General features: G+C 41.9%; 1 protein-coding gene across 5 annotated transcripts in view; it reads left to right on the top strand.

Annotated features, from left to right (window-relative positions):
• Positions 1 to 12,790: 12,790 nt before the first annotated feature.
• Positions 12,791 to 16,696, top strand: part of ABCA1 (ATP binding cassette subfamily A member 1) — a 132,374-nt gene continuing 128,468 nt past the window's right edge. For 4 of the 5 annotated variants that reach the window (XR_006195657.1, XM_042911878.1, XM_042911875.1 and 1 more), the window contains exon 1: positions 12,816 to 13,031. The gene's annotated coding sequence lies outside the window, so the exon portion shown is untranslated. Of the gene's footprint in view, positions 13,032 to 16,696 lie in introns of all 5 variants that reach the window. The other variant, XM_042911876.1, reaches the window with a different exon arrangement.

Genomic DNA, 16,696 nt, shown 5'->3' with positions numbered 1-16,696 from the left:
TGTTTACTCACTCCCACTTCTGTTTACTCACTAAAATTGTTCTTTGGGGTGTATGGAGTCTAAATCAGGACTTTTAGTAATTAACTCTTGATTTTTAGAAAGGTCATCTTCTTGCTTTCCGTGAGGAAAGCAATGGGATTATTAGCAATGTGTTGCCAGGGAGATTGTCTCTCCACCTTCCCCAAAGAATGAGAACAATCTGCCTGCCCATGAAACAGATTGGCTTTTTTACCTTAAAGCTCAGCAGAACACTTTACATAATGTTTTGATGTGGTTGTATGAAACTGATCCCTGCTGATAGAGAAACACTTTTTGGAAAAAGTTCTAATTTTCAAACAATGACTATAAGCTGACTGCCCTGACCCTTACCCCATTTCTGAGCCTCTCTTCATTGGGCTGGGTTGCAGGTGGCTGGTAATAATAAAACTGAATGTTTATCAACTTATACAAGTGCTTGAGGAAATTTGATAGACTATTTCTATAATCTTGAAGTGGAGAAGGAATCTGTAAACATCAAAGCTAGAAACCCTAAAGGGAAAGATATATAGATTAGCACAGTGGGGAAAAAAAGAGTTGGCAATCTGGGAAAAATATTTGTGACACATGTAACAGTCAAGTTAAAACATTTGGTTTAGCAAGAGTTTAACAAATAAATAAGAAAAAGATAAACACTTGGAACAAAAAGTTCAATGAATGTAAGAAAAGAAGTTCTATTTTGTTAGTAATTAAGGAAAATGTAAATTAAAGCAATAATAAGTTAGGTTGGACATAGTTTAAAGTCTGATAGGACTGTTGATAAAAGGATGGCAAATTAGGCATATTCATTCCAATATATACCTATTGGAAAGGTTAAAGTAAATATTGACAATACCAAGTGCCGACAAGGATGTGGGGCAGTTGGAACCCTCATACATTCCATTTGTGAGAATGTGAAATGGAACAGACACTCTGGGAAACAGTATGGCAGTTTTTCCTAAACTTAAACATACACTTACCACATGACCTAGCAGTCTGATTCCTGGATATTTATGCTAGAGAAATGAAAACTTATATTCTCCCCCTCCACCCCCGCCCAACTCCACACACACACTATATGTGAATTATTCATAACTGAAAAAACTGGGAAAAACTGTCCTTCAATGGATGAATAAACTGTGGCGTATCTATGTAATGAAATACTACTTACCGATTAAAAAACTCCACCAGAACTATTGATACATGCAATAGCTTGGATGAATCTCAAAGCATTATGCTGAGTGACAGAAGTCAATCTCAAAAGTTTCCATACTATGGGGCTCCAGTTTTATGATATTTTTGAAAAGACAAAAAATTATAGAGACAGAATACGTTAGTGGTTGCCAAGGGTTTAGCTGCTGGGAAAGTGTGCTTATAAAGAAATAGAACAGGGGAGATTTGGGGGAGATGAAACTATTTGGATTATAGTGGTGGTAACACAAATCTATATATGTGTTAAGATTCATAAAACTGTATACCAAAAGAAGAAAAGCACATTTTACTCTATGATAATAAAAAAATCCTAGGCATCCTCATGCCCCATTCATGAGAATATACATTGGTGCCAACTTTATGGAGGATAATTTAGCCATACATATCAAAATGCAAAGTATGTCTGTTCTGGGGCACCTGGGTGGCTCTGTTGGTTAAGCATCCCACTCTTGATTTCAGCTTAGGTCATGATCTCGCTCCCCTGCATCCAGCTGAGCTCGGAGCACAGAGCCTGCTTGGGAGTCTCTCTCTCCCTTTCTCTCTGCCCCCCCCCCCCCCCCCCCGCCCCACTCATTCTCTCTCTCTCTCTCTCTCTTTCTCTCTCTTTCTCTCTGTATGTGTCAAAATAAATAAACTTAAAAAAAATGAAAAGTATGTCTATTATATTAGCAATCCTACTTTTGCAAAAATATTCTAAGGGACTTTTGGTATGTGTGCAAAGTTAGTACAAGGCTGTTCATGGCTGCATTTTTTATGATTATATAAAAGAGATATTTGGGACAACTGGGTGGCTCAATCAGTTAATCATCTGACTTCAGCTTAGGTCATATGATCTCACTGTTTGTGAGTTCGAGCCCCATGTTGGGCTCTGTTCTGACAGCTCAGAGCCTGGAGCCTGCTTCAGATTCTGTGTCTCCCTCTCTTTCTCTACCCCTCCCCCACTTGCACTCTCTCTCTCTCTCAAAAATAAACATCAAAAAAATTTTTTTTAAAGAGATACAAACTATATGTCTTTAGGGATTTGATTTCAAGTTATGATACATACATACAGTGGGATATCATACATCCATCTAAAATGATGTAAATCTACACTTGTTTACATGGGGAAATGTCCATAATTGATTATATAGTGAAAATAATAGTTTACAAATAGCATATATGGCACAAATCTGGTTTTCAAATGAGAAGTATATGTCTAAATATGTATTTATTCATAGAAAAAATTCTGGAAGAATGTACATAAAGCACACTGACAGAAGTCACTTCTGGGTAGTGGGCTTATGTGATTAAGTGATTCTCACTTTCCTTTTCGTACCTTCTTCATAGTCTTTCAATCTTTATAGCTTTGTTATAGTCTGAACATTTGACTATGAGCATGTATTAGTTTATCTATTTTAAAAATTTGTTTTGGTTTCTACAAAATCTCGTGCAAAGTTTGAAGATTTGAGTTTTAGACCATGATAAAATTCTCCCGAGTCAAACAGATGTATTCAAACCTCACATACTACACAGAAATCTATATTGTTTGCACTGTATGCCACATACAATAGATAAAAGAACATCTAGCTGCATCTTTCTAGGACTGCTGAGACCAGCAATGTTATTTCCACTGTTTAATTTTTCATCCTTCATTATGTGTGGATTACCAACACTGTTCCTCATTTTTTAGGGGTTCTCTTTGATGTTCAAGGTATAATTCTAGGGCTGAAGGAACATAACTTCAAGGTATATGGTTAAAAGTCAAATAATTCACCTTGGTTAGGGTAGGTATGATTCTATGCATATGGTGATTGAGAGGATAAAATGGAAAGGTTATCTATTCCTAAATTTAGAAATTAGGTCCTGATAGATTGATGGTTGATTTAAATATAACTTCTTGTCAAGCATCTGTTTTTAGAATCAGATTACTATGAGTCTACAGTTTCCTTGAAGCCTCATGGTCTCACATTTCTGTTTGCCTTTGCATCGTTTTCAGAAAATGAAGAGTTTGAAGCTGCAGATTTAATTTTCATTGTTTCATATTTTATATGACACACAGGCCATTTCTTAGAAATATAAGGCGACAAACAAATTGCAGAAGAAATAATTGCCATTATCTCATTGAATCTTAGGTCATTCAAAACTCTCTCCCACACGCTGAAGATTCATTTGGGAATGCTTTTGTCTCCCTGGCTGCCCACATGCTTTTCTGATTCATCTCTTCTCCAACTTTGCCTTCTTGACCACCCCCAGTGGAGTGCTGTTTTTCATCTTGCTTCATTTGTTTATCTCCGGGGTTTAATTCAATAAACAAAGTGGTTTGGACCAAACTTTGGGCTCTTGTGGGTGTGGATGTGTTCTTTGGTCTCATTTTTAGTTCCAAAAGAAGAATGTTGTTTTTGACCTCTCTGACATTTCCTTGCTGATTTTACTAGGACTTTGATACTAGTAAAGGGTGAAGTTTTTTTCTGAGGAAGTGGTGTTGCTTTTGTTAGCGGTGGTAATGCCTTTTACTGCCTTGTAACTCAAGTTGTGTTCCAGTACAATTGTAAAAGTGTTCCTTAAAAAAACAAACTGGCAAAAGTAGAAATTCAAGGTTACCATTCTGGAGGAAAGATGCAGTTTTTATTATTGATGCAGAAAAGAGGGCTGTATGGTAAAAGGACTTTCAGTCAGATTTAATTGCACCAAGATTTAGGTAATTCACTGCCTACCCCACTCACGTGCTCAACCACTTCTCCCAACACCCTCTCAAGGTGTACAAGCTACTACCTCCTCCACCACCACCACACTCCCCCAAGAACTTTTAGGCCAACTGTCCACAAACTCAGAAATCTACAGGGGCTGGGCAAGTGGTGCAGAAGAATAAGTCTGGCTGATTAAGAAGACTGGGGGCGCCTGGGTGGCTCAGTTGGTTAAGCATCCAACTTCAGCTCGGGTCATGATCTCATAGTTTGTGGGTTTGAGCTCTGCATGGGACTCTGTGCTGACAGCTCAGAGCCTGGAGCCTGCTTCGGATTCTATGTCTCCTTCTGTTTCTGTCCCTATCCCACTCAAGCTTTTTCTCTCAAAAATAAATCAACATTAAAAAAGAAGAAGAAGAAGGAGAAGGAGGAGAAGAAGAAGGAGAAGAAGAAGGATTAGGGGCGCTTGGGTGGCTTGGTTGGTTGAGCATCCAACTCCCGATTTTGGCTCGGGTCATGATCTCATAGTTTGTGCGGTTCGTGAGTTCCAGCTCCCTCTTGGACTCTGCTGACAGCATGGATCCTGCTTGGGGTTCTCTGTCTCCCTCTCTCTTTCTCTGCCCCTCCCCTGCTCGTGTGCATGTTGTCTCTCAAAATAAAGAAACATTAAAAAAAAAAGAAGAAGACAGGGTTTAGTGGGGACTTGAGCAAAATGGAAACAGCATGTTTCATCTAGAGAGCATCTCTTTTCAGCATCAGCCAATTGTTGCGATGTGGGAATACACTGCATGTGGTCAGATCTTCCACCTTTTCAATAGAAGCAAGAAATAAAGATTTTTGTGTGACATTTTCAATCTTGTCAACTACTTCAAATAAAACATCAACACAACTTTAGTCCACACCGTGTGTCAGAGGGCTGGCTGTGGCTGTGGGCCACCAGTGTGCACCTTCTGATAACAATGAATGTGTATGAACTTTGGGAGTCCAACAGCAGGGTGCTGATGAAGGCTGTTTCGAAGTCAGGACTGGCACAGACATAATTCCAGCAGTGAATAGGGTACATAGGACTTTGAGTTACCAATCTTCAGTGGTACTGCTGTGTGCTTGTGACAGAGCAATTGGTTGCTAAAAATTACAGCCTGATCTCTTTGAAGCCCCCAGGGCTCTTAGGCAATTCTAGGGAAGGAAATCTCAAGAAGGCGATATTGGAGTCCTGCTAGTAGGCAAGTGGAGATTTGAATAATTAAAGATTAAAAGGAGATATGACCATATTTGAACCCCATGCTGGTGAAGTGGTTTATACTGGTTAAATTTTTTTTTTAATGTTTATTTATTTTTGAGAGAGAGAGAGGGAGAGAGAGAGTGAGCACAAGCGGAGGAGGGCAGAGAGAGAGGGAGACACAGAATCTGAAGCAGGCTCCAGACTCTGAAATGTCAGCACAGAGCCCTACGCAGAACTTGAACTCACGCACCGTGAGATCATGACCTGAGCTGAAGTCAGGTGCTGAACTGACTGAGCTACCCAGGCGCCCCTGGTTTATACTGGTTAATCTAACTGAAAACATCAATTAAAAAATCCAAAAGTTAGAATTTTGGAAAGGAGTCACATTTCTGAAGTTATTATTAGGCATTGAGAACAATTATATGGCTGTTTGGGATGATAATTAATAATATTCATAATAATAAATGGTAATAATAATATCGGTTGTCATTTATTGAGTACTTACCATATGCCAGGCACAGTGCAAGTATATTCACATGTACTAACTTATCTAATACAGCAACCTTATAAAGTAGGTTCTACTATTACCTCCATTTGCTAGATGAGGAAACTGAGGCACAGAGAGGTGAAGTAACATGCCCAAGGATACACAGATATGTTATACCAATAAGGAATGTTCACTTTGCATTGGATCCCTAGGATTGGTTTAAAATGCTGTCACTTTTTTTTTTTAACAGTTTGTAAACCTACTCACCAAAAAGTTCTAGCTGTCTTAACCATTTACATCTCTTCATATTCCTTTCTGTTCTTCATTACTGTGTATGCATTATTCTAAAATATGTTAGGGTTTACTGTTTCCCTAAGTTATGATTTGTCTTTCTGCGGTTGTATACTGTCTCCCCCCAGTACTTATCTACAAACTTTGCTCTTAATGCCATTTTTATTAACTAAAAAATAGCATATGTTTATCCTAGAAATTTTGTAAAATACAAACATATATGAAAAAATAGCTCCTAAAACCATCATCTGCAGAAAAGAATGGTTTACTTTATGTGGGATTCTTTCCATTCTTTTGTATGTTCATATAGTCAACTATAAGACTGTAAATATGTTGCTAATTATTTTTACCAAATATAAATCATATATACACATAACTATAGCTTTGCTTTTTTTAGTTAATGTTTATCATGAGTGGTTTCCCATGGCACTACTTTCAAAAACATTTTTATTTTTTTAAATGACTACATAGAATTGTATCATATGAGTTTACCAGATTTTATTTTTAGAATTTTCATGCTGTTAGACGATTAAATATTTTTAAAATGTTCACTCTTGCAGATAACATAGGGACGAGTGTTTTGAACATAAGTCTTTGACCATATTTGTCGATATTTCCTTAGAATAAATTCCTCCCAGTAAAATCAGTAGGTCAAAGCCTCTAAATACATGTTGCTAAGTTGCCTGTCAGAATGTTGGGCCACTTCACATGCCACTAACTCTGTCAGTTTTTAGGATCTTCATTTTTCCATCATTTTCCTCTTAACCTCCAATTTTAATTCTTTAGATGTCTTAGGACTAGACCCTCAATTTAGCCTTTTCCCCCTCATTGTAGTATGTGTCCAGGACTTCCCATGCCCGGCGGTAAGTAGGCAGATGTGGGAGCTTCCTCCTGAGCTCTGCTGGCTGATGGAGTCCATCAAGAGGAAACCAGCTTTAGGGTCAGCTCTGTGGGAAGCCCCAGGCCTCTGGGAAAGGAGCCCATTTCCCACTAATTTACAACTTGTGGGTGGTTCTGCACGTGTAGGTTTCTGGGACAAGTAACTAGCTAAGAAATGGCTTGGGTTTCACTGGACAGCATCAGTCACCAGAAGTGCTCCCACGGCGTGGTCACTGCACAACATCTGGACAGTCTTTGAGGAGACAAAAACATTTTTTCTGCCTGGATAATTTCAGAGAGGCTATGAAGGCTACTGGGGCAAGGACAGGTCAAACCAATACAAGGCCACCAAGGGGTCAACAGAGGGAAGACCATGTGCTTCTTAAGGAGTCATCCCCAAAATGCTGAAGGGGAAAAGGAGAGGCTTGCCTCTCTAGGGGATTAAGAGAAAAGGGAGATGTGGAACATTTTCTAGGATTTCTTTGCTTTTAATGACTTATTCTCTTACTAATATATCAGAGAGAAGGAAATCTCCTGGCTAAGAAATAAAACAGTCCTTCATCCCAGAAATCACACCAGGAATATGAATTCTTAACAGGTGTCAGAAAAGCACACTGAATAAGGAGAGAAGAATGCAGATACATCACTTCGGTTATAATAAATGCTTGATTTCTTTTAATCCCCAGAGTCCAATTATTTTCTTTCCAAACTTAAGAGCAGTGTCTGCCCTCTGAATCTATTGTTACACTTACTAATGGATCTGAGCTGACTGTATTATTTGCCTATTAATTTGAGTACTTAAAAAATATCTATCTTTAACAATTTTCTCTCCCTCTCTTTCATCTACCGTGTGTCCCACACCTTTCCATCTAATGAAGGGTTTTCTATACCCTTTCTCTTCTCTGTCCTTTTGGCCTCCTGCTTGTAGAATCAGCACAACAGAGTTAATAATTTAACCCCATCCATCTCCTCCAATACTACTCTTACACAGGAGGACAGGGGTGCAGATGAGAAGGGTTTCCACACAATGGGAAGCTGCAGAAGCAGAGACAGGGAAAGTTTGTGGAAGGGGGGATGGGTAGAGGTGAGATAGGGATGGGGGATGGAGGAGGAAGCAGGGTCTACAATTAGGCTGCAAAGGCTTTCAGAAGTCATGTTTGCAAAGGTCTTTGTAGGTTTTCTTAAGGAATTTTGAGGGTGTTTTGTTCTTTGTAAGCAATGTAGAACCATAGGAAACTTTGAGGGGAGGAGAAGATATGGTTAGACAGTTTTTATGTTGGTTTGATTGGCTTTCTTTCTCCCCAGGCAAAAATGACTCCATTGTGGTAGGAAAGATAAATAGGAAGGGGAAGAATCTAAAGGCAGGAAAAACAGTTTGGAGGTTACTGCAAAACTGAAGCCTAGTCCTTTGGCTTGGACTTAGTGAGGGGGATGGAGAGGAAGAGACAGATTTAAGAATTCAGTTGACCTGACTTTGGTGCTTTTTAGAATGACAAGAGAAAGACAGAGAGATGGAAAGTTAAGCAAGTGTGACTATGATTTCCCATAGTCCACGAATGGATGATGACATCATTTAATGACAAAAAAATGCAGATGGAGAAGGGCGATTTAAAAGCAAGATAGGAAGATTGGTTTGGGATTTACTTGCAGAATGTCCTGTACAGTGTTGTGCTGGTAGGTGTTAACATCTTGCTTTCCAAAAGCAGAAAGGAAAGGAAAGGAAAGGAAAGGAAAGGAAAGGAAAGGAAAGGAAAAAGAAAGCCTTGATTATATCAGATTTCCCATGGTGTAAATGTTCCCACCATTGGCCGATTTTCAGCCAGTCCCATGGAAGTCACTTATTGCAGAGTTGGGAAGAATATACACAGTCAGCTCTTCTGAGCTGGACTGGGCAGACTTTAGCACGCTGTTGGTCCCGCTGGATACTCTACCAATGCATTAGGGAGCATAGTCCAGGAGCTCAGCAAGGAGATGAGCGCTGGAGAGATGCGGTTTAAGTGAAGCCAAGGGAGTAAAGCATGTTGAAATAAAAAGAGAAAACCAGTATTAGGAGACATCTGTATAAGGAAAGAGGAGTCAGAAGAAGAGCGGTTAAAGAGGCAGGAAAGTCAAAAGAGAACCAGATTCATGAAATACAAGAGAAGAACTAGTTTCAGGAAGGAAGGTGTGGTTAATAGTGTCAAGTACCAGAGATCAGGTAGCCTAAGAACTTAAAGGAGGTCATCAGCATTACCAGTTAAGCAGTCTTTCTGTGTTTGAGACATGTTTCTGTTTTTCTATGTTAAAAATATGTTGTAATGATAAAAAAGAAAACAGATATGCTTCTTCCTTTTTTTTTTTAAGGAGATAATTAATGAATTTGGACAGAACACACTCAGTGGTAGAAGAGAGGGGTTACCTGAAATGGGCTGGAGAGTTTGAATAAAAGAGAGGGAGTAGAAATGAAATCTTCCTAGCAGTTTGGCTATTAAGGGAAGGAGAGCTCGAAGGATGGCATATGGGAAGGATGGCTTTTAAAAAGAATTATGTGTCATTGATCAACTAGTAATTCAGAGGAATATATCTGTCTATAATCCAGGCTAACTTGCTGATCCCAGTGACAGGCGGAACAAACATCTTACTCAAGTCCAGAGGCAGTAATGGTTTTGAATTCTGCTTAAGTGTCAATAGGAGTCACATTAATACAGAGGGCATTGCATTGGTCCAATTAAATTGCATTTGTAGATATCCAGAGCCTATGTGATTCATGGTTTACTCCATAGGTAATGGTGGTATTCCTTGTATTTTTTTAAATTTGAATATTGATTGCTTGATAATTTGTTTGTGTCTGTGTATTGGAATGAAACTGACTCAGTTATGAACTGTAGGTCCTTTTATTCCTCCTTAAGTGAAAAAATAATTACCTATATTTTCCCCTTAACTTTGAGGCACCTCTTATTCTCCAGGAATTCTAAAAAACCCAGCTATTAGGTCTTAATTGTAGTACATTCAGCCTGAAAAGTTGTTTTTAGAATACTTTATTTTTTATTCTTCACTGGCTTCCTCTGGTACTCTATTTTTCAGAGCTTCCCAAGGAAACCAAAGAGTGTGCATACCAACCCAAACACATGTGTAGTGAAAATCATTTATATTTTAAACACTGTGTACATGTACATTTACGTAGACCGGTTAATAGATATTAGACATCAAAGCAACATCGAAGCAAAGCCTTTTAGGTAATCCCTAACTCAAAAGTCTCAATAGAGTGATAAAAGTGAGCTTCTCTGTAGCTCCCTGACCTCTAGCAGGGTCTCCAAGGCCACAGCTGCCTGAAGGGCAAGTCTGTAATTAGAAGATGCCAGGGTGATCTCAGAATAGAACTTCAAGCCACCTGGGCGGCATTTACAGAATCAGCTTCTCTGGAGCAACAGCAACAAAGAAGGGCCTTCCTACAATATTTGGAAAGGGTCACCTCAGGTGGAGACTTGAGTTTTGATGTTGGTGTTAGCAGGAAGCAGAAGAGTTGGAGAAAAGCTCCCTGAAGCATACTGAGGAACAAATCAACCCACAATATTCAAGGGAGAGGATTCACATTTGCAGACTTTGCCAAGGGACACATTCTTTTATACTCTCACTTTTGGAATTCAATATTTTTGTCATATGAACCTATGACACTTGTAAAGTATGGGCTTGATGTCAGCAGACCTACATTCGTGTGTCATCTGGCTAAATCATTTAGCCTCTTTGGGGGCTCGGGATCTTTTATTGGTAGAAATCAACAAGACTAATAAACATGCTTCAACCATTACAGTGTGTTCATGTATTCATCGCAGGGGTGAGCAGATTCTTGACTCCACAAGTTGTTCTTCGTTAAAAATGATCACGTTTGGTGTCGGAGCCATAGACTGATGTATTTAATTTAAAATCGATGACTGTCTTCTCTCTGAGGCTTTTCTTCTTCTTGGTCTCATCTCCTTTCTCCAGCATCCTATCTTTGTCTTGTGTGGGATTTATTGTCATTCATACCCCAGTAGAACAATCTAAAGTATTACTTTAATAGGGATTCTTTTGGGAACCCTAGCCTTCAAAATTCCAAAAACAATGATTTTGGTGGTGGGATTTTAAGCACAGTGATAAGTGGGTGGAGGGTGGGGGGTGAGGCAGGAAATGGGCAGTCAGGGAGACCTAACCACTCACCTGATCATACTTGGAATGGCATCACCTCCTCCAGGAGCTTTCCTTTATATCTAGAGGGTCAGAGAGATTACTTTTAACTCTTTGTGAGACCTGGAGTTTTACAAGTTTGGCATGGGAAAAACCTAATAGGCCATGGCTGGTATCTGAAAATGACATTAATAGTCAGCTAATAATACCCTCTTTGTTTAGAGTGCCATTCTTTCAAGGGAGTCAAATGAACAAAATTCACTTTCAGAAAACCCCTGTGAGGCAGAGAGAGCATACATATTCTCTTTATTTTACAGATGAAGAAATGGAGTCAGAAAGTTGCACATCATGTGCTCAAGCCAAATTTGACCCAGAACCTAGTCTCTTAGCCAGGGTTATCCCTTGAACTAAGGCAAGATGCTCCTGGGCCTTGGGCTTCAGAAGGTGTGGTTCTGGCCCTTCTCAAACTTCAACCCTTCCTAAAGGGTGAGCAGTACACAGGGTCAAGGTGTCCATGCCACTGGAATTATAAATACCTGGGACCCAAGAATTCCTTGCCATAGGGCCCCTAAGTGCACGTCCAGGGCCTGCGTGGGCCTCCTCACTGGATCTGTTCCTAGTGTTAACAGAACCACTGATGCGTGGACCTGCCCAAGTTGTGGCCTGACTGTAGCATAGTGTGGTATAGTGTGGAGGGGGCATGTGCAGCTGAGGTCCACATGCACACACTGAAGGTTTTTCTGGAATATGATAGAGTTGGGGGTGGGGAAGAGAGAAAAAGGGATTGGGGGTCCCCTGTCCCACTCTACCACATTCTTGACAAAACTCAGGTCAAACTGTGAGGAGTTCGAATGTGAACCTACCCTTCCAGGTTGCTTCCAGGTAGGAGACCTTTATTTTATAGTTTGTTGGGTTGATTTATGACTTAAATATGTAGACAAAGTATGTGGACCTCCATTTGTACTGTTGCCTCTGTCCCCCAAATGTTATGGGTGGTCTTGCTTCTGATTGTCAAAGCAGAAGCCAGAGGAGGAAGTTGAACTGGAATGGTTATATAATTTCACACAACTGCGATTCTCTGGCTGCACTTTGCAAATCTGTAGAAACCAAAATACAAGTCCCGTGTATTTATCACTGGGACTCTGACCATTATAATGAAAATTAAAAGGGGGCTGTTTTTTTTTTTTTGTTTTTGGTTTTTTTTTTTTGTGGCTTCCCACCTCCCCCAGTTTGCGAAAAGAAGGAGCAATAGGCGTTTCATTGGCCCTCCCAGAACCTGGGAGGCACAGGCGGGGGAATCCCAAAGGCAATAAATAAGTCGCCTATTGAATACCAAAGTCAGGGTTTGTGGTGGAAAACAAAAACTGCTAATTAGCCAGAGGACTGTCCATCTTCTCCCACACCCCGGGCATTTGAAAGGAAAGGCTAGGGGATGCTGTTCTGAGGGGTTGCAGCCCCCAATCCCTCTGACTGGGTAAAGTAACAAAGGGAAAAAAATGCTGAAAGCAGGAGTTTAGAGAAAGCGATTTCCACTAGTGCTATTTGCCGCTGAGAACGTGGAAGAGACCATCTCTGGCTCAGCCGCAGGCCCCACGGTTCCTTCTCGTCCTAGGCTGGCAGGCCCGGACCGGGCAGGGGGCGCCCACCCAGGACCTGCTAGGCCCGCAGCAACTCCCACCTCCCGCCCTCGGCCCCCAGGCGTGCGGAGAGCCGCAGGACGTCGCCCGTTTAAGGGGCGGGGCGCGGCTCCACGTGCTTTCTGCTGAGTGACTGAACTACATAAACAGAGGCCGGGGAAGGGGGCGGGGAAGGAGGGAGAGAACAGGCTTTGACCGATAGTAACCCTGGCGCTCAGCGCAGCCGAATCTATAAAAGGAACTAGTCGCGGCAAAACCCCGGTAATTCCGAGGGAGAGTGAGTGGCGCCGGGATCCGCTAAGCCCAGAGGACACCTCTCTCCTCGGGCGCAGGTGGGCAGGGCAGGGGGGGCGCCGCTGGACCGGCGCTGCCAGAACCAATTTTTCGGGGCGCTTTGCTCCTCTTTTTTCCCCCTTTTCCCTTCTCCGGAAGGGTTTTTCAAGGGGTGGGGGAAAAGACGCACACACAAAAGTGGAAAACAGGTAAGAGGTTCTCCAGTAACCTGGGCGTTATTGTTTTGTTTCGGGGCGGAAGAGGCTCTGGGAGGCGCTGAGTTTCGGGGACCAGTCTGAACCCCACTTCTTGCAACCCAAATGGAGCGGGGGCGGCGTAAATGGAGAGGACGTCCTAGGACAAGCTCTGGCTACCCGAAGACGCGGCGCTACTGCGCACGGGGTTCGCCCGGCGATGGAGCCGGGGAAGCATCTCCGGGCGTGGAGACCCGGGCGCAGTACCGCGGGCGCAGTGGGATGGAGGGTTCTGGTTGGGCTGGGGGCGCCGCTGCCGGGGCGGAGGGAGCGGGGGGTGGAGAGTAGTCTCAACACCCAGCGCTTCTCTTTGTTCTGAAGAGCCTGAGCCGGCTGGAAACCTGTTTGTGGGTCGGCCGGCGCCCACCGGGACAAATGCCAGCACTGAGTCCCCGCTCCGTTCTTGAAGGAGCTGGTCTGAGTTGGGCTCTGATCTGGGGATCCGCCCCGTGCGCCCCCGGACTGGAGCGGCGCGTTCTTGTTCCCCAAGAACTCGGCTGGGTGGTGTCCCAAATGGGGTCTGTAGCGCTACTGATCAACTTGAGGCCTCGGAGGCTTTGTTTGACCCCGGGGGTCCTGCTTCTGGCCTTCGTTTGCGCACCCCAGCTGGTGTGCCTGGCGCAGCGGGTGGGGGGGGACGCGGTTTTGTTTTGTTTTTTTAAACTCGAAAGACTTAGAAGAAGAGCCGGAGGAAACCTGGAGGTGATGTGCCCATTCTCCCCGCCCCCATCCTTCCTGCCCTTTGCAGTTCAGTCTCTCGGGGCTGCCTCAGGCAGGGCACGGATGGGGAAGCTGGGGCGAGATGGTGCCGCGGAATGACCGGGAGTAACCCCGGAGGGCGGCGCAGAACTCCATGCTCCGCCGCGGGGCTGGGCTCCGCGGTGGGGGAGGGTGGGCTGCGCTTGGGCCGCCCGTGGCCTGGGGGCAATGGTGCAGCGCCTCCTGGCCGACTGGCCTGGGAATCAACCCGTTGGCGGGAGGGGGCTCGGGCTTCACAAAGCGTTATGGTTTGCCGGTTCCGACTAAGATCCGGTGAAGACGGGTGGTTGCAGACTGGGAGGAATCCCGGGAGAGCAGGCGAAAAGGCCGTCTGGTTGTTTTTTTATCAGAATGTTTCCCGATTCCCAGACCTTTGTTACCGGCGAAGGTTCTTGGCGTGGGTCGGTTTCATGGTTGTGTGTAGGTGTCTCTTTTTCAGCATTTATCTTATAGAAGGAAATAAACAAGGTGTGTGTGTGTGTGTGTGTGTGTGTGTGTGTGAGAGAGAGAGAGAGAGAGAGAGAGAGAGAGAGAAGGATAGAGAGAGAAGCGTCTGACACTGGAAGTAATTGGCTCTTGTCTTTTGCAGCATTGATACCGTCAGCTTTTAAAATCCGAGTATTATTTAGTGACACCTCACAAAGTGAATGGGTGGTATATACATTTACATAAAAGAGGACAAATAAAAGAGGACTAATTTGATATTTTAAAAGTTACTTGGTGATGAAAATCAGCAAGTCACTTTTTAAGGCCCAGTCTCCCTCCCCGCCTCCCCCAAAGGACACCTTACCAAATTTTCCAAGTTCAAAAGCAGTTTTACTGGTTGTTTTAACAATGGTTTGGGACCCAAACCTAAGTTTTGATCTTCTTTTCAGACAGAGCTTTTCAGACAGTCCCTCATTTCTCATCTCCCCTTTTATTTCGGCCCATTTTTCTCATACCTACCACAAAAATAATGAAGGCTTTCTGTTGTTTGAATCATGCCCTGAAGACACTTCTCCCAAATCAAAGAAAGTGTGAAAGCAATGGAGAATGTTCTGGGGTAGAACCTCTTCAGATAGTATAATGATTTATAAGTACAAAGTTTCCATTGTCAGCCTCTTCCCTAACTGCTCCTATAAAGCAAATAATTCATGATAGAGAGTTTAAAAAAAAAAAACAACTGTTGGTCACGCAGAGCAAATTGGTATCTACTTGAAAGAAAGCAGTAGGATCAGAGTGACCACACTTAATGAGTACCACAGTCCATTTAAGAGACAAAGAATTGCTATTCTAGTAAGAGTAATTCCCTTGCAAGGACAAGCCTCATGTTCTAGAACAACATATCTTGATTTTGGAGGGGACACCTGTGAAATGTGTGTCGGCCCTCCTCCTGAGCATTTGAGATCTCAAGTCATAAATATTTCAGTTTACATTGAAATAGAGGCCTCTGATGGACACATCTTTGACTTAGGGCATATTTACAGTTCATATGAGATAATGGTCAGTCTAGGATTGAAAAAGGATAATTAGGACTTGGCTGTTTTCAACTTCCACTGTAGGAAGTCTCAGTGCTTACATTATTAAAAATGAATGAAACTCAGCAACACAGTTTTTTGTTTTCTGTTTTTGTTTTTAATTACCTTCTGTAGGTATTTACCTTATATGGGGAGAAGTTGGAATATTTTTCCATCCAAAAAAAAGTTTTTAGGGATCTATCCTCCCATGAACCAAGTTACTTATGCTATGTTCATAGTGATTGCAAATTGTTAATATCTTTACTACTTCAATTTTTAGCTCCTAAAGTAATTAAGCGGACATTACTGTAGACTCTTTAATTGTGAACGTTTTGGATATCTAGAAATTACCAGTAGACATGGTTTTTTGTTTCTAAAATACTCTCAAATCCAAATGCATTTTTATTTACTGTCTGGATGTCAAAGAAATAATGCAAGTAAAATGCTGTATATGGCCATTATTCCAGCATCAAAGTTTAAATGATCTTTCTGAAAATTTGTTTTATTTAACTATTCTGGGAGAGGGTCTACATGAAAAACTGAGACCCTCTTCATATCTGCATGTGGGAATCATCGTAAATGCCAGAGTTATTGTAATGTTTATTTCATAGGTGCTGTTAAATAGCACCATGTGGCAAGCACTATTCCAAATGCTTTTCAAATACTAATTGAATCTCTGCAACAAACCTATTTATCATCCCTGTTTTGCAGATTAAGAAACTGAAGGGTGAACTACCTTGTCTGTCCCTGGCCACACATCTTGCAAGTGGCAAGACTAAGATTTGAACCCAGCCAGTGAACCCCAGAGTACTTTAGATCCCACACTAAGCTTTGAGGTGGTACAATTTCAGCTGCTGTAAGCAGAGGACTCTCTGAGAATGCTCACTGTATTTATGGTACATTCATCTGCTATAGCCCTTATCAGAATCTACAGCCTGTATCATATTTCCCTTGGTGCTGTGAGTGGGCCAGCCAAATTCTCAGCTTAGGATCTTGGTTGCATAGGGATTGCAACACCGTGGAAAGAACAGACAATAACATTAATTCTTTTCTTGGTTTTAAAATGAAAATTTTACTATTGCTTCAGTCAGATATTTGTGAGTAGGTCTACGATGTCAAAATGTTTTCCTGTGTAATACATCTAAAATGGAATGGCAGAGTGTTTGGCTGTAAAAGTATAAGGAACAAAAAGACAAAGGCAAGAGAACTATTAATTTAGCTGTCAGTCTTAACTTTGGTGAATTTTTTTTTTTTCTGTTGGTTATAAAACAATACAATTTCTGCTTGTACTATCCTTAATTATGTTGTGGACCTTTTGAAATAAGCTATTGCCATTACTGTCTAGGAATCAGATTTAGCCGTTTC

Source organism: Panthera leo, chromosome D4 (assembly GCF_018350215.1).
Source record: "Panthera leo isolate Ple1 chromosome D4, P.leo_Ple1_pat1.1, whole genome shotgun sequence".
Taxonomy (NCBI): domain Eukaryota; kingdom Metazoa; phylum Chordata; class Mammalia; order Carnivora; family Felidae; genus Panthera; species Panthera leo.
The sequence above is the reverse complement of the archived record's forward strand: the minus strand, read 5'-3'. Positions and strand labels throughout refer to the sequence as shown.